Source organism: Cygnus atratus, chromosome 5 (genome assembly GCF_013377495.2).
Source record: "Cygnus atratus isolate AKBS03 ecotype Queensland, Australia chromosome 5, CAtr_DNAZoo_HiC_assembly, whole genome shotgun sequence".
Lineage (NCBI taxonomy): Eukaryota > Metazoa > Chordata > Aves > Anseriformes > Anatidae > Cygnus > Cygnus atratus.
Window position 1 is genome coordinate 12,378,367 of NC_066366.1, and position 27,567 is coordinate 12,405,933.

At 39.5% G+C, this 27,567-nt stretch overlaps 1 long non-coding RNA gene across 1 annotated transcript; it reads left to right on the forward strand.

Annotated features, from left to right (window-relative positions):
- Positions 1–1,367: 1,367 nt before the first annotated feature.
- LOC118249767 (uncharacterized) lies at positions 1,368–17,856 on the forward strand. The gene is made up of 3 exons (XR_004779203.2): positions 1,368–1,462; positions 15,749–15,878; positions 17,757–17,856. It is a non-coding gene; the product is annotated as an uncharacterized LOC118249767 (long non-coding RNA).
- The last annotated feature ends 9,711 nt before the right edge of the window (positions 17,857–27,567 follow it).

Here is a 27,567-nt window from a genome sequence, read left to right on the forward strand (position 1 = left end):
CTTATTTTAATTTTCTTGAATTCCTATTAATGTGCCATTCTTGAGATTAAGCATTAAAATATTAACCTTTGGTTTTATAATTCCCCTGATTTTTGTATCCATAGCTTAATGAATAGCTGTCCTCTGAGCAAATGTCACTTTCATCAGTGCTATTGAGACTGACTGCAACTACTTTGTTTTTCAGTCTTGGAGGATGTAAAGCATCTGTAGTAGCCACCTAACAGGAGACAGTTTGTTCTGTCTGTATCAGAGTTGATCCTATTCCATCTGAGACACTAATAAATGTGAAAATTTAATGAAGTGCAGAAAGAAGAGCAGTGCTCATTATCTACCTGTGCCTGATACATCTTCTGTTTCTGTTACAAATCTGTTCATTTTTTTCCCAAAGTCAGCTAGAAATTGACAGTGAATTGAAAAAAGAATCAAAAAAGTACCTTGTTGATTCCAACAGTCTGAAACTTAAACAAAAGCTCTCGTAAATACTCAAGATAGTGTGATAGTGCCAAAATATTTCTGACCTATTGAAGTTTATTGTCTTGAAAGTTAGTGATATTCTGTTTTTGTTACAAATCTTTCCCCTTTCCGTGTTTGTAATGTAAATGTTTTCTGAGTCACGTAGTTTACAAAATTAGAGTTTGCATGATATAGAAAGGACCTTGAAACTGTACACAGATATTTAATTTCTTGTATTTTTTCCCCATGCTGCATGTGTTGGCGTATAGGTTAACCCTCTCAGTACTTTCAATAAGAGCTGAATTTAGGACTATCTTTTCAGATGCCCTTACAAATGCATGAGGCTGAGTAGATATGCCAATCAGCACAATGTCTGTACCCACCCCATTAAGAAGGCAAGATGTGCAATTTGTTCTTTAAATGCAACAGTGAAAGATTTCCCTCCAGAATGCACCATAAACACTTTATACACCTTTATTCCAATTCCATTGTCATTTTCAGATCTTTGTATGGTTCACAGGGCTGCATAACGAATACCTGTCCAATAGGACTTTAATTGATGGGACAGAGATCAAGTACATCTTCTGACTACTGTTACCAGAGTCATACAGAAAGGGGCTATTTTGGAGGGCTTTTAGTGCTCTCTATGTGAGAGGAGAAGATTAATAAGTCACATATATACGTAATGTTACATTTCATGTCATATAAACAAAGATATGTAGATGAGAGTTTTTCGAGACTAAGTTATCTGAAAATAAGGTAATGTGTGTTTTTTTTTTTCCAGAGCTCCTTTTCTATGGGGTTCCTAGGGCATATTTTCAGATTGAACATAAAAGATAACATTTGGCCATTTCTTTTTCAAGAAAGATCAGATAAGATGAATATCACCAGAGAGAAAGATAAAATGATGGAGCTGAGACAGACGTGCCTATATGAGAAGTGAATGGGAAGGAACCTGTACCTGATAATGCAGTTTGAACTACAGAAAGCAAGACAATGGATGATGGAGGTAAGTCTATACGTCAAATTGTGTGTACTTTGTGAAGCTATGAGAGTAAGCACTCTCTGAGTAATGCTTTTTTGTTGTTGTTGTTTTTTAATCCTCTCATTTCCAAAGCAAATTTTGACTGAGCAGCTGATTGAGTGTTACTTAGTTTGAGTGTCTCATTGATAAACAAATCCTTCCAGGTGGCTAAGAGCTGCTTGCTCAGAACTGTCAACCAATAGCATTAGCTTAACAAGATTAGATAGGATACAGTGCTTTGCTAACAGTATCGGGAAATTAGGTATTGGGAAGTGAAAATCTTTTGAAACTTTTGCTTTCTACTGCATAGAGGAATGGAAGCCAGAAAATCAAGTGTTCTCCTAATTCAGTCTTCAGATCATATATTTAAACAAAACAAAATCATTCACTGATTTTTTTGTTCAACACAGTAAATCTGTAGCAGAGGAAAAAGAGGAGAACTCTAGAAACAAGTTTCTTCAAAGATTTGATCATAAAGAATATGGAGAGGAAGGACAGAAGTAGTATCAGTTGTCATAGTTGCTAGGATACATCTGCCTGAGATCCTGAAAGGCTGTCAGGTTGGGTAGGTTATGTGCTGTTTCATTTAGCTGTGTCTAGACATTAGCAAAATTAAAAACGACACAGTTCTGCGCAATAAACATTCTGTCTGTCCTGGTCTGGCCTGACATACTTCTGTTAAGTAAGCACAAAGTTTGTTTGCTGTTTTATTTATGAAGAAGGACAAAACATGTTTAGAAGATAGGCAGCAAAGACTTAGATGTAGCTAAATAGTTCCTCAAAATCTACAAAGAAAGCAGAAGAGAATTCATGGTCCATTTGATTTGTTGATTTTAATCTACAGTGGATTGACAGAATACTTTTGTCCTGCAGTGCATCTGTTAAAGAAAATATAATTGAAGAGTAAATGAAATAGATCATCAAAATCCTTCTTTCTGGTGCTTCTTCTTGGCAGATGTGCTAAATGATTATTCCTTTCTTCAGGTGATTCTCACACTATAAAAACTGACCTGCTTTTTCTTTACTACATGAACTAGGCAAATTGCCCATGCAATAGCAGAAATAAAATAGATGTCGTCTCTGAAACATTGGAATTTGTCAGGGCTATCTGGTGCTTTATTTGTGTGTGCCATAGACATTTGAATTGGCACAGTTTTAGTGATTTCACACTTCTCCTTTCTTCATAGCAAATACAATTTATATTGGAAATGAGCAGACATAGTGAGAATTAATACTGAGTCCGTATTAATCTTTAGAGTGATTATATCCAGGATTTTTTTTTAACTTGTGCAACTATAGGTTCTCTAACTGTAAGCATTGCAAGCTAATTAGAATTACGTCAATAATTCTGCAGAGGGCAGAGGTTCTAATAAAGAAAATCATGGGACTGGAACATTTCTAAACAATGCTATTAAGGTTCTTCTGGCAGGACCCAGTTAATGATACAGAAAGAGGACAAAAATAGATGTTACATTAAAGTTAGAGAAGTCCAAAGCTGGGCTAAAAATAGCATATGTACCCCCCTGGAGATACTGTGGACAGATTCCTCTCTCCATCTCCCCTCTACTCTCAGTGATATTTCACTATTTTGAGATACTTTATTAAAGAAGCAACTGTGGAAATAAAAAATAACATTACCCTGAATATACTCTCTGGAGTTTCAACTGAGGGAGCTAGCTTCTTTTTCTATCCAATTCAACCCTGTTTCTTATTCATTATAACTTTGGAATTTGTAGGTGAATGAACATAGGCATAATAACTTAGTGGAGTTGGTTCATTTAAATTTCTAAATTTGTTGTTTGCTATCCTCTAAAGATCAAACAAATCTAATAACATGAGTCTGAGTGATGTCAAAATATGACTCTTGCATTGCTGAAGCTGGTTATTCTTTAAAAAATACACAAGGAAAAATAATTAGCCCATGTCTAGGGACTACCACACAAATGTCCTTCAGTGAAAAATTACTTACACATTCAATATGTCTTGAAAGGCATTATTAAAACATAATACAAAAATCTCTCGGAACACTGACACATGCCAGAGGGCAGATTAATGAAAGCTGGATAGCCACATCACCTGCCTGATTTCTGTACTGAGAATTTGCTGGAGTTTTAAGAAATTGCTGGATGAGTCAATAATTTTTCATTGCCAGAGGTACAGAGTCTTAGAGTTTCTTTGACTTCCTGTTCAATATAAAGGGCAACAAGAGAAAAGCAGTCTTAGCTGCAGGGACATTTGTACCACTTCTGGCTGTAATACCAATATAGTTGTAACATTTGTCACCTGATACGGTAATTATGTGTATCTCTAAGAGGAGGTGCTTGGTTTGCTGTAGAGTATTGTGGATTCATATTCATGGTTGTTTAGAGTCAGAAAAAATATAATGGAAAATTACAATTAATTAAAAATTGACAAATAGCGTATCATGATCAAAACTGATAAGTCTCACTATTTTTCTGAGCTCTTAAATAGTTAATATGCACATACTTGTTAGAAGAGGAACACTAATAAAGCATTTCCTCTGCTGTGGTTGGTTTTTATCACAATACACTGAATTTTAACAAAAAGAAAAGAAGACTAAATAGCCTGTAGGTTTCAGTGATGCTTATTTTTAAACTTCAGATGTGTTTCAGGTACAATGCTATGAAAATATTATTTTTTCCCTCTGAGAATCACTCTGTTCTTTTTTTTGCATTTGCTCAGCTGTTCTTAGCTTTGTGGTTGATGGAAGGGTTCCTTTACTTCTCTTCTAATTATTGACTAACACAAACTGGTCACAATCCATAGTAAAGAAAGATTCCTGTGGAGCTGCTTGTCAGACTATCAAACTCAGCTATCATCATTTGTGATGCAAGCTGCAGGCTGGCTCAGTATCATCCTATGGCTGTCATGTTAAAAGTTTGTTTGATGCAGCACCTGAATTTTAGGTGACTTTTCTCCCAACTTTTCCCACCTAAAAGCTCATCACTTGTAGCTGGTCGTGGAAATGTTTTGACAAACTAGCAGCTAAAATCTGTCTACTACGTCTGAGTGTTGATAGGGTTGTTACTGTAAGAGGAATGGCATTAGCTACCCGGGCCTTATCTAACTGATGTGGTGATTATCAGGTGATAGAGGTGAGCACACTTTTAAGTAGAAATATTTGGGGAGTGATAGGCGATGAAACCGCTCTATTGAGTAGTTAAAGAGACTTCTCAGAGTATGTTGTGGCAGTTTAAAGTGCTGAGAATGGCAAATACGAAATATTTAATCAGCTGACTAGAGTTCTGGCCCTCATTTCTTCTGACTTACAGATGTTACTATGATGTTTTATTGAATATTCTGTATCTGAGGAGAGTCATAACCTGTGTCCTACCACGCAAATAATTTTACTGAAAAAGAAAAAAAAAATAGCTGGAAAAAAGTACTGTCCTAGGCATCTGTCTCAGTAGAGGAAATACAGGCTAGTCTCCCTTCTCAATTCAAGATGCAGTTCCCCTTTGCATCTGCATTACTGGCATATTCCCATACCTTTATTTTAGAACAGAAAGTTGACACCATCATCAATTTCCTCATATTCGAGACTTGCAGATCATTTGCTGGAGCTATTACTTTGCTGGCATTTTTGAATGGCCTTGCTTTTCTACTGTCCACCGGGGTTCTATTGTGAATCCTCTCCATGGAATTTCCTGCGTGAGTCCTGTCAGCCACCTTTTTATTTTACTACTGCTACTTTTTCTTTCTTTTTTCTTTCTTTTTTTGTTCTTTTTTTTTCCTTTTTTTTTTTAAGAGTGAAAGAAAATCCAGATGCCCACAGTTGTTGAAAAAGTTTTGACCGATTGCTAAAGCTTTGATTGGATTGTTTGCTGAAGACATTTCAGATGCCAGTAACGTGACCGATAACAGAAGTTGCTATCCCTTTGTAATTCAGTTCTGTTGTGTGAAATCAGGGTATGGTTCCCTAGAAAAAAGGGGAGATTCCATCTGGAAAGAGATTCAAACTCATGCAACCATAGATACAGATTTTAGGCCAACCTGGTCAAGTCGCTCATTGTTGCCCAGAGGCTGGAGTAGAGTGTGCCTAAGGTTTAGGCTTCTAATTTAAGGACTATTTAGGTATACCCTCATCTACAACTTCCAAAAAAATAGAACTGGCATCCTCATCCCAACTCCTCCAAAACAATGGTATCTTCCATTGTATTTGGGAGCAGAACTCATGATAGGTTTCCTCCCAGGCTTCCTCCAGTTCCTCAGTCTACCCTTCTGTCCTGCTGTCTATCCTTCTCCCATCCCCATCACACAACTGATAGGTGACATGACAGCCACCCTACAACTGCAGTTCAGGTGATGGGTGCAGATTTGGCTATGTGACAAGACCATTTGTTTGTCAGACCATGTCACAGGGACATTCTCAATGCACCAATACATGTTTGCCTGTTATATGATTAACATAGTATATTCTCCATCATATTATCAATGTGGAACATGATAATATTTCTAGAGTAACTGTGGTGTAACTTTGCCTTTGTAAGGGGATGGATGGGGACGTCCAGGCCCCATTACTTCCATCAAAGCCTATATGACTGCTTGCTCCAAAAATAACTCACCCTATTGTAGAATATTAGGTCTGCGGAAACTGTGTTCTTCTTGTATTTACTAGGAGATCTGAAGGAACTGGCTTAGGGGAAGCAAATTTATTACTGCATCTAGTTCAGTTCTTGCCTACAGAGCTTGTCTCAGGTCAATGCATACACAAATTAAAATTCCCAGATGTGACAGATGGTATTTGTTTTGGGTGAGTGTTCTCAGTTGCATGCTGTATCCCTTCAAGAAGTAATCATAAAAGGAGAGCCCTCGGAAATGACAGCAGGGGGGTGGGTGTATCTTTGGGGAGCTACAGGGCCTGTTTCGGGGAGCTGGTTCCAGGGCTGTAAGGTATAGCAGGAGCAGAGTCCCAGTGTGGTTCTGGGAGGCTGCAGCCTACAAGGACTGTGAGACTGCTCAGAGGAGCAGACAGCAGGTCTCTGAGATAACAGAATGAACTTCCTTGGGATCAGAGGAGACTGGCAAAGTTCAGTGCAGTTCAGAAAGTTACTTAGTTATCCAAAGCTATGCCTACGAGCAAGAATCTGTCTCTAGGGACACAATGGGCAGAGGGGAGAGTTGTTTATGAAACTGTTTTAATTTCTATTTGTCTGATGTATTCACTTTGAGGTTTTTTTTTACACTTTGAAAACTTGGTTACTTGTATTTTACAAGTATTTATAAAACCTGTCACTCCTTCAGTTTAAGTCTTTTGTCTCTTAGATTATCTTGCTGTAGAAAAAGGTCAAGGCAGATTCAGGTCAAAGCTCCAACCAAGCTTTTCTGAATATTTATCTTCATAGTTCCTGTCTGTAAAGGACACCCTCAGCTGATCGTTGGTGTGGCTTGCTGGTGGTTTTGGCATGATGGTATAACTGACAGTAATTTCCTGAAAGTGAAATGTTTAGCAGCTAAGTGCTTCCTTCTATACCAACATTGCATCTTATTTCATTAGCCCCTACAGAAAATGCATATTTTTTCTTTTCTGGCATCTATATTTTTCTTAGCTACTCTTCTACTTATGTGCTTAACTCTGTAAAGCGTGTGATGACTCAGCTTTTTTGAAACATGCAGTTCTTTTCTTTACGGTGCAAATAGGAAGAGACCTAAGGAACAAAAGTTGAGTTTGCATGATTGTGGGCAGCAGGGCCCTTCCTCTGCTTCACAAAATTTGCCAGGATGTGTAGATCGTGAAAGGAAATGGGGTCCAGTGTCTTAAGGGTAGGTTTCTCAGCCATATATAGGACTAGAGAAGTATTTATCTTGTCACTTAGGACTATAGTGAATTTTTCCCCAGCTTGTTCCAGTTCTTGTTGCTCAGCTCTGAGTTTTCACACTCACACTGGTTTCATTCATAGACGTGCACAATTGCACACAAGTGAGACAATCTGCATGAAAAACTCATCGTAGTTTTTTAGATCATAACATTATTTAGGGCTGTAGGCAATGTGTGGGTGGTTGCTTGTTATGCAGCGGTGCATCTTATCAGCAGGTGCCCTTGCCTTGTTCAGCAAACAATAGTTCTATTCCTTTGCTGGCAGGTGGTCTCAGAACTACAAGTGTTCAGTGCATCTGGCCCTAGTGCTTGGGAACTGCATCAGCATAAAGACTGCCATTTCTAACTACTAACAAATAAAAAAAATTAGCAGGAGAATCCTTCATGGCCTAGCTGCTTTCAATTCATGTACTATTCCTGAGCTTCTGGGCTCATTGTGTGGTGAGCCAGTTAGTGTTTGCTGTTCTCTGCAAAACTCCCTTCATAGGACCTTTCAGAAAAGTTTCTTCCTCACCTATAAGCATGTATTTACTGGGCTTTTCTCATCTAAAGAAAATATGGCAGGAAGATAAAAAATTAAAGCTATAAACCCCCATAATAAAGAAACAAAAGGCAGTGAGTAAATCATCACTGTTGTTTATTGATTCAGAGAGGTGGGCCAAAATTAAGAGAGTATTTCACAGTCATTGTCAGTCTTAAGGTTGACAAGCTATAAGCCAAGGATATAAAAGGCACATCCAAACATTATGACCATGATCTCCAATCCAAGAAGGACCTGGAAGATGTTATAAAGACATGACAACTGCTGTCCTTGTTCGTCATGGCCAGACTACTTGGTGCTTGTGAATATGAAAGAATGAGCTTAAAAGAATGAGATAAATCTATGAGAGAATGACTGTGAGTCAGTAAAATGAGTTTTGACTGAAATAAAATTCCCTTTCCTTACTTTTTGGTTTCTCACTGAGTTTATTCATACTAGTTGTCCAACACCAGCACCAAATTCAGAAGCACAAAACCATGTTTACACTGTATTAGTAACACTGATGTTATGACATTTAGGGGAGGCAGGAGAAGATGCTCATAATGTTTGAATATTTTGTATTTGTAATGGAAAGCTTAAGAATGAAGAAGGGGGAGGACATCATTATTAGTCCTTTCCTTGACATGTCAGTAGGCAGTTAAGGAGGTCCTGTCACAACTCATTCAACATTAAAAATATATATTCTGTTGAGAGGTGGCTGCTTCTATTAACAGCAATTACAGTCAAGGGAGTTCATTTTTGAGAAGCAATGCTGCATTTCCAAAAGTGCATTGCTTACAGTTAAATGTATTGGTTTTCACAGAATCACAGAATCACAGAATCGTCTAGGTTGGAAGAGACCTCCAAGATCATCTAGTCCAACCTCTGTCCTAACACTAACAAGACCTCCACTAAACCATATCACTAAGGGCTACATCTAAATGTCTTTTAAAGACCTCCAGGGATGGCGACTCAACCACTTCCCTGGGCAGCCTATTCCAATGCCTAACAACCCTTTCAGTAAAGAAGTTCTTCCTAATATCCAACCTAAACCTCCCCTGGCACAACTTTCGCCCATTCCCCCTCGTCCTGTCACCAGGCACGTGGGAGAACAGACCAACCCCCACCTCTCTACAGCCTCCTTTAAGGTAACTGTAGAGAGCGATAAGGTCGCCCCTGAGCCTCCTCTTCTCCAGGCTGAACAATCCCAGCTCCCTCAGCTGCTCCTCGTAAGACTTGTTCTCCAGACCCCACACCAGCTTTGTTGCCCTTCTCTGGACTCTCTCGAGCACCTCGATGTCCTTCTTGTAGCGAGGGGCCCAAAACTGAACACAGTACTCGAGGTGCGGCCTCACCGGAGCCGAGTACAGGGGGACAATCACCTCCCTAGACCTGCTGGCCACGCTGCTTCTTATACAAGCCAGGATGCTGTTGGCCTTCTTGGCCACCAGAGCACACTGCTGGCTCATATTCAGCTGCCTATCAACCAGTACTCCCAGGTCCTTCTCGGCCAGGCAGCTTTCCAACCACTCATCTCCCAGCCTGTAGCGCTGCTTGGGGTTGTTGCGCCCCAGATGCAGGACCCGGCACTTGGCCTTGTTGAAATTCATACAGCTGACCTCAGCCCATCAGTCCAGCCTATCCAGATCCTCCTGCAGAGCCTTCCTTCCCTCGAGCAGATCGACATACGCACCTAACTTGGTGTCGTCTGCAAACTTACTGAGGGTGCACTTGATCCCCTCATCCAGGTCATCGATAAAGATATTAAAGAGGACTGGCCCCAGCACTGAGCCCTGGGGGACTCCACTAGTAACTGGCCTCCAACTGGATTTGGCTCCATTCACCACAACTCTTTGGGCCCGGCCATCCAGCCAGTTTTTAACCCAACAAAGCGTACGCCAGTCCAAGCCACGAGCAGCCAGTTTCTTGAGGAGAATGTTGTGGGAAACAGTGTCAAAAGCCTTACTGAAGTCAAGGTAGATCACATACACAGCCTTCCCCTCATCCACCAAGCGCGTCACTTGGTCATAGAAGGAGATCAGGTTCGTCAAGCAGGACCTACCTTTCATAAACCCATGCTGACTGGGCCTGATCGCCTGGTTGCCCTTCAAGTGCCGCGTGACGACATTCAAGATAATCTGCTCCATGAGCTTCCCTGGCACTGATGTCAAACTAACAGGCCTATAGTTCCCCGGGTCTACCCTCCGGCCCTTCTTGTAGATGGGCGTCACGTTTGCTAGCCGCCAGTCAACTGGGACCTCTCCTGATAGCCAGGACTGCCGATAAATTATGGAAAGCGGCTTGGCCAGCTCCTCCGCCAGTTCTCTCAGTACCCTCAGGTGGATCCCATCCGGCCCCATCGACTTGCTACATCCAAGTGCTGTAGCAGGTCGCCAACCATTTCCTCGTGGATAGTGAGGGCCACATCCTGTTCCCCATCCCCTTCCACCAGCTCAGGGTACCGGGTATCCAGAGAACAACTGGTCTTGCAGCTAAAGTTTTGTAGCATTTGATTCTCATTGTTTGCTGTGTTTCTCAGCTTCAACATAGTATTAGACTGAAGTGTAGAGTCCACAGTACTCAGTTTGCTTTTGGGTCAAATACTGATATAAATTAGATCTGTTCAGCCGTAGCCCTGGATTGTTCTTGCTGCTAAGCATTTGTTGAGGCTCTGAGTGTGTGTTTGTGTGTAGAAAAGGAGACATACCCACATTCAGAAACTGAAACAAGAAAGAGACAGAGGAATGGGATCTTGGAGTGGAAAACATGAACATCTAGATCACTGGGCTGCTGAATTTCCCATAAGCATGGTGGGAAGGATGCTGTTGTGGTGCTCAGCACTGGGTTTATGAGATGCTCTGTGCTCTTCACAATGTCACAGACCCCTCTGTGCCAATGGGAATTTTGCCTGCTATGAGCCATTAATACTGAGGTCACCATCTGCTTGTTTCTGCTTCTCGGAGAAGGCAAGGACTGTCTTTTTTTTTCACATTATGTGGATCTGCAGCCAGTGTTTTCTTGTTGTTGTTTTAATATCTTTATTAAAGAAAAAGGGCCTGTATCAAATAAATAATTTGATAATAATTATACTAGAGTCTTTGTGCCCATTAGTGGTCAAGGAAAAGCTGTCAGGTTTTGTAATCCTGAAACCAGTAGTGTTTGTACAATAGAGTCTGTTGCATTTGAAAAGGTGACAGCCCAAAGTCTTTCTGTGTATTACAGTGCTGTGAATGTGCTGATGTATTTTTCCACAGGACAGTATTGCCCTTAAAACATTAGTCACTGGCACTCGCATACCATCTTCTGTAATACAGGGGGCATAGTGCTGCTGACTGATACAGAGAATAAAAACACACATTGTATAGTAATTTGTACTCTCTTTGCATATATTTAAAACATAACCATTTTTATTTTATAAAAGTTGAATCTTGTTTGTCCAGGAGCACTGACTATAAAAGGTGCAAAGCAATTGACAATGTGTTTGTCTAAGTCAAAACATCAGTGTCTGTCATCAGCTCAGAGAGACATACAGATCAATTCAATACAGGACCAAGCACTCTTCAAATGGATATTAACTGGGAGTGCTTGAAATGTGAAATGCTGGACAGTCCTGACACTTACTCCAGGAAGGCATTAGCAAAATTGTACCTCACAGCACAAAACAAAACCAGTATTTCTGCCTAGCATGCAGGAGATCTTGACTTGTATTGCCAGTTGCAAAAATCCAAGATTCATCAAAATATCAAGGTTTTTGTGTGCTCCATCAACCCTCTGAATCTTTTGAGATACCTGCTATTTATAATGCATCTTAGTCATTAGATTGTGGAGGCTGTGTTCTAATGACTTTTAAAGTTGGAGAGTCAATGGAAATATCACAATTAACATGATAATACTTATTTTAAAACTAACCTTCTGTCAACAAAAAGCCCCTTAGAGCTGCTAGTTTTGCTTGTTGGCTGTCATGCCTCTTGTCCCAGGGGAAACCATCCCTGGCTGATTGTGCTGTGCTGTGACACTGACAGCTTTTAGCTGCAGGGAATCTCACATATTTTCCCCAGGTAAAGAGACAGCAATATGATGTCATTTAAGCTGTTTTGGGGAACAGACACAGTAAGACAGGCAAACCAAAAAATGCAAATGCACAGAAGTGGAACTGTATGGCTCATAGTACTACCAAGTAGCTCTGAGATGCCTTTATTCTATTCCTGGCTCAGTCATTGTCTTATGCCATTGTGCACTACTAAATTAACCTTGTTCAGTGACTGCAGCACCATTTATAAAATGGGAATGATAATGTTTAGCACCACAAAGGGGCAGTGTAATTCTTTGCTAATTAATATTTATAAAGTGCCAGATTCTCCATTGCTCTGCACCTTTGCAGTCATTTACATCTGTGCAAAATGAGGACAAAGTGGCTGAAAAATGCTGCTGTATTTCATACCCACTCTATGCTAGTGTGAAGGGCTGTGCAAGGATTACAGCAGTGGAGAGTCTGTCTCAAATAATTTTCAAGATACTTTTGCCTGTAGGCATAGATCTATTAATTCAAGAGTAGAAGCATCTGTAATAGGTATTTCCAAATGTCCCCTTCTCAGACTGTGGCACACAAAATGTTAGTGTGATGTTAGTTAAGATGGAAACTTTAAGGACACTTATTACTTCACAGCAAGCTACTTGTTTGCATGTTCTTACATCCTAAGGTAGCTTAAAAAGGACGAAACCATATTCTATTTACTGTGGAAGTGTAAAAATTCATACTTTAGCATAGCTTTGCAATAACTCCTTTGTACCTTCAGATATTTTGATAAGGTTAGTGATCAAATAAATGCATACTTCTCTTGTTGCAATATTGTAGCAAGAGTTTTAGGGATGATAAAGAACACAGGAGACCAATGATCTAAAATAAGTCAAATCTTTCAGGTTTTGATCCTTTACTGTGTTTCTTTGTTATAAAAGGAGCCTTTGAAGTGAGGATACCAGGAATATTTACCTTCTGGAAATCTTTTAGGTGTCCCTGACAAATTAATAGAATCAATACTTGATCATGATTCTCTATTAGGCAGCCTAGAAGACAGCAAGACAAGCTGCCATCTTAATTAATTGACAAAAATGAGTAAAGAAAACAGGTAACAGAAAAATCAGGAAGTTACCACAGTGAGGTGTCTTTTTTGTCATTTGGTGAGAAGATCTTAGCAGACCCATTTTGGCAGGCTGACTCTAATAAATGCTGGTTTGCTATGCCTAGCCTAGCTTTTCTTGCAGCTAAACATAAAACTTCTCTTGAAATCTTACTACATGACACATTGTAGGCCATAAGGGAATGAGCAAGGAGTGTCAGTATTGGATATGGGAAAACAAAGTTTGTTATTTACTAGCTTGTGTAGCTAGTTCTTGCAGGCTGAAGAGAGTAGGTGACTGCAGTTTTATTCCTACTCAGTTCAGATCTCATTTGCAAAATTGTGGAAAGAAGAGATTTTGTTCACTTTTTGTCTGCTTGTCCTTCTCAGCACTTTGTTTTCCATGCAGCAGTGGCCAGAATCATGTATGTGTTAATCACAAAATTGCTTTCATGCACATTCTTAATGCCTCTTTGATTATGGGCCTGTCACCAAAAGTCTAGCTGTTCAGAATACTTTCTGATTAATCATGCTCTTCTCATCAGACACTTCACTTGTAGAGTATCAGATAATGATCCTCCTCACTGAGAGTTAAAGGTTTCCCAATAAATAGAAACTGTGACTGTTGGGAACCCAGACAGTGTGGTGTCCATTAATTAAAGTGATGGGAAACTATTTGGTGGGGGGTTTGTCTCTAGAAGATTATCACATCAAAATACTCTTTCTGGTTCCAAGCAAGAAAATGTAAGAAAAACACCAGATGAGGTGATACAAAGTAAGCATAAGCATGATCAGGAAGTATGAGCCGATATTAAATGAATGCCCTACCTTGCAGGCTTTGTAATGCAGGCTTCCATCTGCTGTTTCTGCATGAAAAGAAATGTGTTTTCTTTTGACATCTGTTCTGTGTTTGTGTTTGCTCGTGGAATGCGTCATCTAACTGAAATAATCCACTCACCCTGTCATAAAGATGAGAACAGAGGCCTGCATCCTATTCCGTCTATCTTGTGGAGCCCCAGCAGTTATGTGCTATAAAACTTGTTCCTTGTCCTGTCTAGAGCTCAAGAAACAGGATTTCTATGGCTTGTCTGTAGACACTCTTCTACAGTTTGAAACTATGGGTAGTAGGCATTTTTTATTGAAGGTGAAGATTAACCAGTTAGAACATAGCACATTACTCTCTCGATATCCTTTAGTTAATAAACAAATAAATAGAATTCCAGAAGGGAAAATTGAGTGGACGCACAGGACAGGGAGGAAAGAGCAAAAATCTGTCTGCTATATAAATTTTCTGAAGATTCAGGTCCTTTTGTTGTTGCCCCCAGCCTTGATATTTAGCTTCTGCAGGAATAGCTACCTGAGTTACAAAGCTGCAAGATACAGGGGCATAAAAAATCTGAGAACTCCAATTCCAATGATGTGTTGATGAACATATTAAACATTGTAGATATGTATATTATGTGTGCCTATTATATATATATTTGAAAGGCTACACATCAGTGATCAAAATAGCGATCCATCAGTGATCAGTCAACATAATCAGTGATCAGTCAACATAAATAATGGTATCAGTGTACAAGTATAGACTTCTACCAGGGAAGGTCTTTAGGTCTTGAACAAAGTGAGATTATCATGATTTTCCTTATCAAAATGAGAGTTTATCCTAGTGACCAAATTGCTGTGATTTAGCAAGTTACTGCATAGTGCCTGATTTGTTTATGAGTTCGTGCTTAGCCTGTGGCAAACAAAAAGCAAATTTAATTTTATTTAGTCAGCAATGAAGGAACCTTAAACTGAATCAGATTTTGCTCATGGTGAGAGCAGAATAAATGTAAATGCACACAGTGTGGTTCAGTTGAGTCACAGTAACCTGTTAGACCACATCAAGGTGATTATATACATTAGTCCTTATTCTGCTCCAAAGTGCAGACCACACAGAGAACAAAGAAGCAGTATATTACTATATCTGATATAAAACTCTTGAATTTCAGGATACTGCTGCTTAGTTTCTGCTTTTCCAGTGACTTGAAACATGATAAGAAAAAAATCATTACAGACTCTGCACCTTAGCTTCTCCAAATGTTGTCTGTGGATAATAATTCTCAGCTGCCCTGGTAAGACATCTTTATATCCTCTGATTAAAGGTCAAATTTAAGGATTTGCCTTCTATAAAGACAAATTCACTCGATCTTTGTTATATATCAGATTTTTTTATGAATAGGTCCCTTAACTGAGAAAAATCCTCAATGTTATTAAGTAACTGACCAAAACTAAAATGCATCTGAAGCGTGGCTAAAACCAGATACACCCTTAATCAGATGAATGAAACTTGTTTGAGGGTAAAAACGCCCCCTGTATGACGAGTTAGTGTGAGACTTACACACCAGTTTAACTCCATTGAGACTTTATTTTTTGCAGTACAGTAACTTCCTGGAACCATGGCTAATCATTTCATTTGTGTTTCCTTGACCAGAGCTAAAATTCACAGGGATGGTAGCCTGTTCTGCTCTAGACACAATGATAATAATCCAGTCAAAACTAATATCCCTTCACAATAAACTAGATAACAGGATTGTCAGGCACAGATGCTTCTCTCTAATCCTTTAGGGGTCAGGGGAGAGAAATCATGCATGCAATTTGTTCCTATTCTCATAGGGCATTTAGAAGGAAAACTGGGTTGTTTTTTTAAATGCACACTCTGTAACATGTTTCCTGAGAGATGGAAGGTTACAGATCTGCACCTAGCAGCTGGAGCAGAAAATGGTAATTCTGTGATGTCTTTTATTCTTTGGCAGTTGGTTGCAGTCCTCTGACTTCTGTACAGATGAACTTTCCAGTTGGTAGTGAGCTGTTCTTGTGGACTCTTGGCCCTGGATTTGTCCTGGAACACGGCAACATCTAGCATGGTCACTGAACACCTTACAGGTAGGAAGAGAGACTTTGAATGCGGCTATCTTGTGGAGGTAGAGAGCAGAACAGGGCACATGCACATGTGGAATAAGATTGTCATCTGAAATGAAAGAGGCGCAATGAAATGAAAACTGAGGGGAAAAGGTTTAATTTAGGAGTTATCTTTGGAACTTTAAACAAGTCATTTATTTTCCTGCTAAATGTCTCCAAGTTTCAATACAGTTTTTGTAGGTTGGAATTTACTGTTTAAATTATACTTACATATTTGAACACATTTTAAATCCATTCATTAAAGTCTTTAAATGTACAATTGAAATTACTTTAATCTGAAATGCAGCCTTAACAGAACCATTATTTAGCAAGTCTCTGCAGTCTGCCCAGATCTCCTGTAACAAGGAAAATATTGTTTCAGCTGCTCTATTTGAGGAAAGAATGGCCTGAGTATATTTCCCAAACTTTAAGAAATTGAGAGAATTAGGAATTGGAGGTAAAACTAGATGAGTTCCTACAAGCCTCTTGGGGGACATTCAGACTCTTTATTGAGTCTCTCATTATCCCACAATGAGTTGTTTAAGGAGTTAAACTGGTTAGAAAAAGAATGGAGAGTTCAGATTTCCTCTTCAGAAAGTATCTGAATTTTACGAGAAGGGTATCTGAATGATTTTACCTACTTCTATTCACCCTTACTCCTGAAAACCAGAGTAGCTCCCATCTGTTCATTGAGATTCCTAACTGAGCTGCTTCACACCAGCTTCCTCTAAGACAAATTACCCATGGGTAAGGTTAATTCCAGAAGTTACTTTTCCTCTTCCTTGAGGTTCTTTTTTCAAACTATTACTATGTTTTCTTTTTCTTTTTCTTTTTTAATGCCTTTTCAGACAGTCTCTTTCCTTTCCCCATCTTCTTTTTTATTTCCTCTCTTCTTCTTCGCCTGCTTTGTGTGAACTTTTCTTTTTCTGTGTAGCAGAGGAGCTTGCAGATTTTTCTTGCTTTATTTCTTGTATAAATACGGTATCTCTTTAGCAGTTCATGTAGTTTGCTTTAAAGAAAAATTTTCATGAGCGTAAATGGACTTTATGATCACATTATTCCCCTCCCCAGATGTGTAGGTACAGCACAAAAATCAGTAAGCATTGCTTTAAAAATGAGTGTTTTTTTGTGTACTCCTTAAGGCAGCTGCTTCAAGATTTTAATCTGCACCTGACCATGCAGTTCTGGGTTTTACTTTGGTACCCAGTTGTCTTTGGTGGCAGACTGTTAACATTTCCTCTTGTAAAAATGGGTTCAAAAGTATAAGAGTTCTGAAAGTGGCATTGGGCATTTCAAACCTAATGATCCGTCCCAGAGGGGAGTAAGAAATCAAGGACTACTGTGTGGACAGAAAGTCGCTATTAGCATGATCTTAAGGTTGGAAATTAATTATCACCTTTAACTCTGTTGCATCTTGCATGTAAATTCGTTAACAAAAAATGATCTAAGAGCATTTAAGTCAATGCTGCTTGTGTAAGGATCACAGATGAAAAGAAAGTCAAACTCTTCTGTCCTCTTCATACTCCCTTTATTACTGTTTATTTTCTCCTCTGATTTTTTTTCTGACTTTTAATTCTCCAGTGTCACTTAAATGAAATCATAAATGACTGACTCCATTTTTTTCATTTATTCATTCATTCAAGTAAAGTATGAGGGGTTAGGAAGTATATGTTCAGTAATTCACTGCACTTGAAAGAAGGGGTAATCTGAACTTCTCATTGTGGGAAGCCAGCAGAAAGGTCATAGAACTTGCTGCTTCCTCTTATAGCAGTTGGGAGGTTGGAGGCAGATGGCTAGATCTGTTGATTTTTCTAGTGGAACAACTCATTGTCCATTTAATTATTTCTCCTTCTTTCTGTAAAGCAGAGAATGTCTGCATTGAACATTTTCCATATTGCACCGAAACTGAATTTCAGTCAGAATGACCTGGAAAGAAGAGCTCAGGATGGGGAATCAGAATCTGTGAGTGCTGTTCCTTACTTTGCTGCAGACACCTTAGATAAGCATTAACAACCCATGAGTTTTCTTTAGAATTTGTACTTGTAAGATATTTAACCCACAAATAAAATACAAGATTTAATATATTTATCTTCACCAGCGCTAAGTACTTTGTGAATAGGAGGTGCTAGAAAAATGCAAGGTATTAATTCTTGTGACATTTTAAAAAGATGAAACTGAATGATGATTTTTTTCTTCTTTGTTGAAGTTTTATGTGCACTTAATTTTATTATTAATTATTTTCAAGTCAAAACCGATACTTCTACCTTTAAAAAGAAAAAAAAATCATGACCCAGAACTTCCCCAGAACATTTTAGACTTCTGTTGTCTGAGCTGAGATAGATAATGAATTTCTGTATGGTAATATGCGCTATTGTTATTGTAGACTACAGTGTATATTGGTTGTTTTACCCATTTGTTGGGAAGCCTAGGAATGGTTGATCACTGCAGACCTGACCATGCTTTTCCATGACTGGGTTCTTCATGCCTGCCTGCCTGCAGGCATCTTATGTATGCTAGCAAACACAGTTTGGTTTTTATTTAAAAACCAGTATTTTTATTAATACTAAATATTAATATTAAATATTTAAAATATTAAATATTAAAAATATTAAAAATACTGGTTTTTGTTCTTGGTCTTCTGTGATCATATCTTTTTCATAGAAACTAGCCTTCAGTCATCACAAAGAAAAAAAAACAAGTGCTGTATAGCTGTTTAAGGGGAAGAGAAGATAGCCTGTTTCTTAGTGCCTTAGTTGTAGTCTATTCTCAGGCTTCTCTGTACGGGCAGGCCTTTCTAAAAAAAATAAATAAAGGGCTCTCTTTGCTATGTTCATAGACTTTAAAGGAGATTGGCTTGGTCACAGAATCCACAGTGACGGCTCTGAGTAGCTCAGTGGCTTTTCAAGGATTAGAGTGGTCTGTGATGAGCAGTACAAGATGGTGATGAAAGAATGGATAGCTGGTAATTTTGGTGAATCTCTGTAAGCATTTGCTATATATCTTTTTTTAGTGTATCTGATTACCCATTTTATTATTGATATAGACACAGTTATGATTTGCATATTCTGGGAGAGTAAATATGTAATGCTATAAATTATTCATTACAAGTGTATTTCAATCAGAACGGGAGATGATAAATGCAAAAAAAATAGTAGTAAAGGCAATGAAACCTGTATTAGAGACCATTCTTGCTAAGGTACTGGCAGTCCTAAGAGATTGCCCCAAGTTGTCCACAAATATATTTTGCTTCCCTTTATTAGAAAAAAGCATTTCCATTAGGCAGTGCATTTTATTGATATCCGGTAGAGCAACTTAAGTAAGGTTTAAGCAGAATTAGCACTTTATGAATGGTACAGAGTTGCACTAATGTGTAACCACATTACCACTGGTTTGTTTTTTCACCTCTAAATTTTGCTGAATAAACTCATTCCTCCAATCAAAATGGGATCTTAATTTTGGCAGGACTGATTCACATCATAACAATTCAGGGGCCTATTTAAATACAAAATATATTTAAAATGTATTTATAAGTAACCATGGAGGTTTTTTTTGTTTGTTTTATGTTAAAGTTTAAAAGTCTTGGCTATGTTTAAGTAAGCATCTTAATGCAGGGGGTTTGTTCTGTCTGTGAGCCTATGGCTGTCATTGCTAATACTTAATTAACATTCTAATATCTTAGCCAGCATGGGGTTAAAGTCAGGCTGTACAATAATCTCTGGCATTGCCTGTTACCTTTTATAATACAAAAAATACTAATCCCAGAATTCAAACACTGCAAAGTTGGAAAAAGTAGAGTGTTTCGGTCCCCAAAGCTCAAATACAGCAATTGTACACAAAACTTACTGAAGATATCAAGAGAAAAAAGGACACTTTGGAGACAAGGATAGATCCATCCTTTTTCTGACCTTGGAATACTAATATCTTACTGATCTATCAGAGAAATTCATTCCTAGTGCCAGGTCCTGTTTTTCCAGAGTTTTACCAGTGTAGTGCATGTAACAGAATTTGGGAAGAGAATTCACTTTTGTTTGTAATATTGTAGGACAATTCAGAACGCAAGGCAGCAGAGGAGGCCTCTAGACCAACCTTCTGGTCAGAGCAGGGTCGGTTATGGGGTTGCTGAGTCTTGAAAACCGCAAAGGATGGAGACAGCACAGCCTCTCTGGGCAGCTTGTTCTGCTGCCTGCCCGCCCTCCTGGAAAAAGGTTTCTCCTTATATCCAGTCTGAATCTCTTGTCCCAGTTTATGCCCATTGCACCATGCAGTGCTGTGAAGAGTCTGGTTGTCCTTCCTGTAAGTTCGTGTAGGTGCAGGCAGGCTGTTAGTAGGTCTCTTGAAGGTCAGTCTCTCCTCTTCTCCAGCTGAACAAGCCCAGCTCGCTCACCCTCTCCTCACAGGACAAGTGCTGCATTCCCCAACAATCTTGGTAGCCCTTTGCTGAACATGTTATTTTTCCCGTTCTGTGGAACTACAGCTGGAATCAGCACTGTAGATGTGCTCTGACGTGCATAACAGAGGCAGATAATCGCTTCCTTTGATCCACCATCTGCACTGCTGTTAGTAGAGCCCAGGGGTGCTGTTGGCTTTCTTTGCTGCCAGGGCACACTGTTAAGCACAGTGTCTACCAAGGTTCCCTGGACCTGTTCAGCACAGCCACTTTCCTGCTTACCAGGAGGCAATACTGGAAAGGTCAGAACAGAAAATGAAGACGTGAAATATTTTATTCCAATTTCCAAACAGGACATTTTGACATATTTTTTGTTCCTTCTATTTTCTTTGAACAATGAAAACCCAATTACATTGATCTAATTTTGCAAAGAGCTAGGGTTATGACAGAATTGAACATCATTCTGCCTGCATTTCTTAAATCAGTTGTAACTACTAACCCGTCCTTCTGCTCAGGAAGGTCTTCTTTCAAAAGGTTTAAATAATATTATTGCATTTATTCAGTTGAGTTTGATTGATATCAGTTATGTTTCTCATATTTTATTGGGAAATGATGGGAGAGGAAAATATAATACGTAAATTGCCTGTGCAGAAAGAGAAAAGGCAAGACAAGGAAAAGTGAAGTAAAAATAGTATCTATTAGAAGTCCAGCAGTTATTCTGTGGCAACTGACTTGCAAAACAGGCAGAATTTGTATATATAAATCATACTGGTAAATAAATGAAGCACTTATGCAAGCATTTTGTGCAGGACTCTGTAGGCTTCATAGCTTGTTGTTTTGCCATTTGTAATGAGAAAGGACAACAGATTGGAAGAAGCCAGCATTAAACCATAAATTAATGAACCATAATGTCTTTAAATCCCATTGTGAGCTAATGTTAGATTGTCATTGGTTAAATGCTTTCAAGGACTGATATTAATAACACTGCAAAGCAAGAGATGTCAGTTTCCTAATGGAATGGAGCCATTCAGGCAATATATTTGAAGACTGGTCAGCAAGCTAGCAAGAGCAAAATGTATGCATGGAGACAAGGGAAAAGGAAAATCAGAGGATCAACATTTAATCCATCCATTTTAGATTGTCAGAGATCAGAGGAAAAAACAGTTTTTCACAAGAACAGTTTGCCCTGCTGGGCTTGTATGATGCTGCAGTTCCAGGAAAAAAAGAAACAGGGGAAGATGATTACTACAGTGCTGCTCTGAGAATGAAATAAAGGAAAAGAAATTTCCTTCTCCCTAATTACAAAACAGAAGTTGCTAAAATATCTTTGTCTTCCAATTCTATGCTGATATTCATCCCACGGGGAATGGGGAAGATTTTCTCACTAAACTCACTTCACTCCCCATCCTTATGGACGGACATCCATTTCTGCTATGTTCCACAGCAGTCGTTTAAAAAACAGAGATTGGAAATGAAGAAGAAACAACTCTTCAAATGAAAATACAGGGGTATGGTAGTAGAATGTGATGAGTTTGGCCAGTTCCTGGAATAATAACTCGATTTTTTTTTCTGGAAAAGTAATAAGAATGTACTGGAAGCCATATACTACTCAGTTTGTATAATTTCAGAGTATTTCTCTTTCTCTTTCATCTCGAGGAGGTAAAATTACATTTGGGGCAGAACTCTCTGGTCAACAGAGGTACAGCCTCTTTCTCTATTTTTCTACTGTTATGATCCATAAGTGCTTAAATGTTCTCTTAGGCCAGAAACCATTTTCTCTGAGCTAAGTTAGCCATGATAAAAAACAAGATCAGTGTGGGGTCAGACAATACGGTGTTAGCAGCATGCTGCATTGAGGAAGCTGTGAGATAGTTCTGAAGGACAAATAGGGTGCTGGAGGCTTTAGTATTGCTTGAAAGGAGTGAAGCTGACATTAATTCTCGGAAGGTGTGGGGAAGGCTGAGGTGGGGGAATGTTTGATATTTATATTCAGGGAACTATTGGAAGCTCTGTTTCTGGGTGCTGAAATTGCTCACATATTTACCACAGGCACTGGCATAGTGTGTACGCAGGCAACATCTTGACATCTGTTGTTACAAAAAAATGATACTTTTTTGAGACAGGAATGAAGAAAATGTTTCTATTTTAAGTTGAGCTGTGAATATTACAGTGTGAGTGTTCCAGTGATAACCAAGGGTGTGCATGCAGTTGCTGTCTGTTAAGAGTATCACAGTTGTTAAAAAAACAAAACAAAACAAAAAAAAACACACACACAAAAAAAACCAGACCAAACCAAAGTCCTGTTTTGACACTGTTTTCCACATCGCAGGGCTTCGTTGCTGATTCATACTTGGCCTAGGAACATAGAGCACTATAAATGTTGTGAAACCAGTGTTGCATCTTTTCACTACTGCAAGAGAGAATCAGCAGATCATGCCATTCTGGTGAGGTGTAAGTAGATTTACAGTCCCCATAATCAAGTTGGGCTATGTAGATGCATGCTTTGGAAGCTGTTTTATGTGTGCCAAGGAACAGTCCCTCCTCTAGCACGCCATATGACTCCGATGGTTGTGGCTGAGCCTTTGTCATGATTTCAAGGTCACTTCATAATACGGAGTTGATTACATGATTATTCTGCCTTTATTAATACATTGATGTCAGATTTCTTTCTTTGAAAAGGGAAAAAAGAAAAATGCCCAGTGTATCCACAGCGACCTATTCTAAACCAAACAGTAAATTTACAATAGCCAAAACGGTAATATAGTGAATGCACAGCAGGGTCTTGTTCCAGTTAAACTTCTGAGAGAGATGGATGCTCCTTTCAAATGATTTTATTTGTTAAATGTAATCACATAAAGTAGTCCAGTCCTCACAAATTTTTATGAGGTGATATTATGACCCCTAGTTTTTATTTTTAGTTTAACCCAGAACGCATTGTGTGCTTTTGGAAAAATGCTGAATGTTTCTTGGTAAATCCAGGTTCAAAAAAAAAAAAAAAGTTAGTAGGAGCAGGGGATGGTGCATACAGTGTAACTGGCAATAGAGGTTCATCACGTGAACGTAACTGTTTCTGAAGGCTTTGCTGTTTTAATGATACTGTCGTGTTTGAGAAAACCCTGAATAAGGACTGCTGCAAGCTTGCACTTCTTACATCTTTCTCTGTGAAGAAAAAGCTCAGTAGTACTAGTATTCCTGGATGCAGTTTGCTTGGATTTCAGTCATGGAAGAAGAATTGTGCTTTATCGTGGTGACAGCAGAAGCTCAAATGCTGTGCCAGGCATCAGTGCAGAAGGTGGCATGTGGCTGTCACAGCCAAAAGGAAAAGGGGACAGCATGGATTAACATTGGTTTTAGGCACTTTTGTGGGTGTTTTGCATGGCACTTTAAACAGTTTGAAAATTGGTAGTGGTAGTTTGTTTGGAGCCCATCACTGGGGCTCTCTGTAAGGCAGGGGGTGTTATTCAGGTCTTCTGCCTGTGTGCGTAGTAAGGACTCCAAGTCCTTTTTAGAAAGACAGAAAGCAGAAATTGTGAAGCAGATGTGTGATTGCTGGCACAACTTTGGGAGTGACAGAGAACACTCCTGTTTCTCCTTTTTCACTTACCACATGGACTATCAGGGAAGCAGTGAAGAAAAACAGTTACTTCTGTTTCCCGTACTTCAAGTTCCTTTGTGTACAGAGGGAAAAGAAAATTGAAAGAGCTAGCATGCCAAACAGGAACAGAGAACAAAGCTGAGTAGCAAGGAAGGCCAAATGCCAGTTGATGACTGGGAACATTGAAATGCCCTAAAAGACATGATTTGGGGTGCCCACCCCATGCTTTGCCTTTAGGAAGTGAGAAAGAGTAGCATAGCTGAAGATCATGCGTGTTTACTGAGATCCCTTTCATCCTGTCTGCAAAACCCACACATAGTCCCTATTCTATAACAAATTCAATCCCCAAATCCAAATCTGTCCTGCTCTGCATCCCTTCAGATCTGTTATTTCTTTAATCAGGGTTTGCTGTCTTTGTCTCTCTCTTGGACTTGATGGGCAGAGTGATGTCTATGTCTTCTCACACTGGGTCTGGGTGGTGCAGATGAAAGGCTCATAGAAACTGTCCCTGCTCATGTAAGAAGTTGGGCTTGAACCAGAATTGGCCTGATCTGTTGCACCTCTCTGCTTTCCTCCAGCCCTTCCTCCTGGAGAAACGGCACGACTCCAAGGAGGAGCTCTTTTCCCCGCTTTGGGGAGGACACTTAGAAGTAGCTTCTCAAAGGAAAACTGGAATTCATACAAGGACTGAAGAGCCACTCAGCCAGCTGCAACCACAGTTGTGTGACTAGGGAACAGCACAGGCAACACTGTAATGAGCAAGATGCTGCCAACTGTTACTTCATCTGCCTTGAGAGTTTGGGAGTAAAGAAACAGAGAAAGGAAAGGAAAGTGCAGCCAAAGGCACTTAAATATCATTAGAGTTATGTAAATCAGGCATGTTAAAAAGACAGAACTGAAGTGTTATTTCCCTCCTGAGGAGTTCTGGGGATAGCTGAAAGGGAGAGGGATGTCTTGAACAAAGATGAATTAAATTTTTCTACAATGTGAGATGTCCTTGGTAGACAGGAAATAACCTCTTATTAATGTTTCATTCTTCAAAGTTGATAAATACAAATACATAATATAATCCTTTAAGAACAATGTTTTCAGAGGGTTCATACTTGGCTTTAACGTTTTAACTGTGCTGAGTGTTAGGCCCTGAAACAGAAAGAAATACATTGTGTGGAATTTTTGCTTGTTACTTGCCCAAAGTGATTAAAGCAGTTTACTTTTAACTGCACAATGCTTGTGTTATTTTGGGTTGTAAATAAGTACATCAGAACTCAGAACAACTAAAAAATGCAGAGCTATTAAAAACTGCAGAAGAGAAGGGCATTATACCTGTAGCTTTAAACATTGGGAAGATATTCTCTACAAATATGTCTGCTAGCAAGGATGATGTTCAGCTGGGGTACAGAAGGCAGATGCAAAGCAGCCTGCCCCATGCAGCTGGGCTGTAGCAGGCACATGTGAGTGGTGAGAGCGATAGTTCATCTGCTGAGTGCTTGCTGTTCACGAGTGTTTAAGTCAGATGAAGATGGTGCTACTGTACTTGTAATTGCGTGCCTCCAGATGTCTTTGCACAGAGGTTCGAAATTGGGAGGAGCTGAGTGGTGGTAGTATATGGAAAACTTATCAGAAAAGTGTGGTCAGATTACTAAATAATTCTTTGTTGCACATTGCAAAGGATGGGCAGTAGCGTGCTGTAAAACTCTACATCAGTATTTCCCACATTACAGAGTTCAGCTTGTATCTCTTCCCATTCATTATAAGGGAAAAGAAATCTGTGTGTAAGGCACTAAGGATGGAGATATTAACATGTGGAGATGTGACTTTCTACATGTAACCAGCTTAGTGCAACTATGGTTGGAGGTGCACTATGATCAAAGCTCTCAGCAGTGTGCAGAGATGCAACAGATGAAGAGGCGGGAAGTTTATCTAAGAGCTAGGGAGCATGCAGCCAGGAGCAGTGCTGATTTTTATGGGAAAAAAAGCATGTACAGAGGAGTTGGCAGCTAGCTGAAGATAGAAAGGAGCCTGGGTCCAGCAAGTACACGGAAACATTTTTGCCTGCAAAATCCTGCCACACAGAGATAACCAAGCAAGCTGGCTGTGGCTGCAAAGAATTCTGTCTGGGATTACTTTGCCTCTCAGAGGCAATTTACATCCTGCTCTGTGTGCCTAAATCAACTAATGTAAAGCTTCACCTTACAGGCTCCAGTGCATTGCAGACATACCCTGATTCACAAAGCACAGAGTCTGAGGCTGATGAAGGTTATTACTGTTGATACATCTGAGCATTTGTTACAGATAGCAGCTTCGGCATAATTTCTGGGTAAGCTCCTGCAGTGGCAGCATGAAAACTCTTCACATCAAAGTGAAGGGAAGGATTCAGAAACTGTTCCTGAGGAAAAGAAAAAAAAAACTTGTTATATCAAATAAGGTTGTCTTAACAATGTATCTTGGTACTAGGAATGTGCAATTGTTTTTACTGTCCTGAGGATGTCTTGGATTTCAAACATTTGGAATGGGATGTGCTGTATGAGCTAGTTCAGGGGTGTGCTGCCAGCCCCAAGATAATCAGCTCTAGCTGTGCAGTTAAGGAGTAAAGTGTTAGGGGGACTGGCTGGAGTTTTCTGGATTTGTCTGAATGGGAAGATCAGCAAGCCAGAGTGTAGGAGCTGCAGTTCCCGAAATAATTCTTTTTTGGAGACAACTTCTGGGTGTATTTTAGCAGCTAGTTTTACTTGAACAGTGAACGCCCTCACTGCAGCCATTAGGAATGTGTAAGAGCAAGAACTTGGACAGATGCACTGCAGCATTATAGCCTACCTGGTGCTTTTGAAATACAGTTTTCCTCAAGTGAGTGCTGCCCACTGGACCCAATCAAAGTGGGATTTCTCAGCCTTTCTCAAGAAGGGAATAATTAAATCTGGAAAGGCTTAAGTATAAAGTCATTAGGAATTAGTAAATGTTCCACATATGAAAATAAACACCCAAATATTGAGAATTTTTATGACCAATGGAAGGACTTTTTGTATCACATTATGGATATTATGTACTGTTGTGGTTTAACCAGGCGGGCAGCTAAGCACCACGTAGCTATTCACTCACTCCACCCCTTGCAGTTGGATGGGAGAGAGAATCAGGAAAAAAAAAAGTAAAACTCATGGGCTCAGATAAAGACATTTTAATAGAACGCAAAATGAAGAGAAAATAATAGTAGTAAAATAATATACAAAACAGGTGATGCACAGTGCAATTCCTCACCACCTGCTGACAAATGCCCAGCCAGACCCAAGCAGCAGCCCCCACCCCTGCCAACTCACCAAGTTTCATTGTTCAAGCAGGATGCCACATGGTGTGGGACATCCTTTTGGCCAGTTTGGGCCAGCTGTCCTGGTTCTGTCACCTCCCAGCTCCTGGTGCTGGCAGGGCAGCACGAGAAGCTGAGAAGTCCTTGGCTCTGTGTAAGCACTGCTCAGCAGCAACTGAAACATCGGTGTGTTATCAGCAGTGTTCTCATCCTAAAGCCAAAATAGAGCACTATACCAGCTACTAGGAAGAAAATTAACTCTATCCTAGCCAAAACCAGGACACGTATACACCACCGTGTCTTCTAAGAACCTGCTGCTCTGGGTACAGCAGTAATGTGACACAGGTGTGATAAATTGTCATTAAGTGCTTCAGAATTAGCTAGTCTGCTTTGC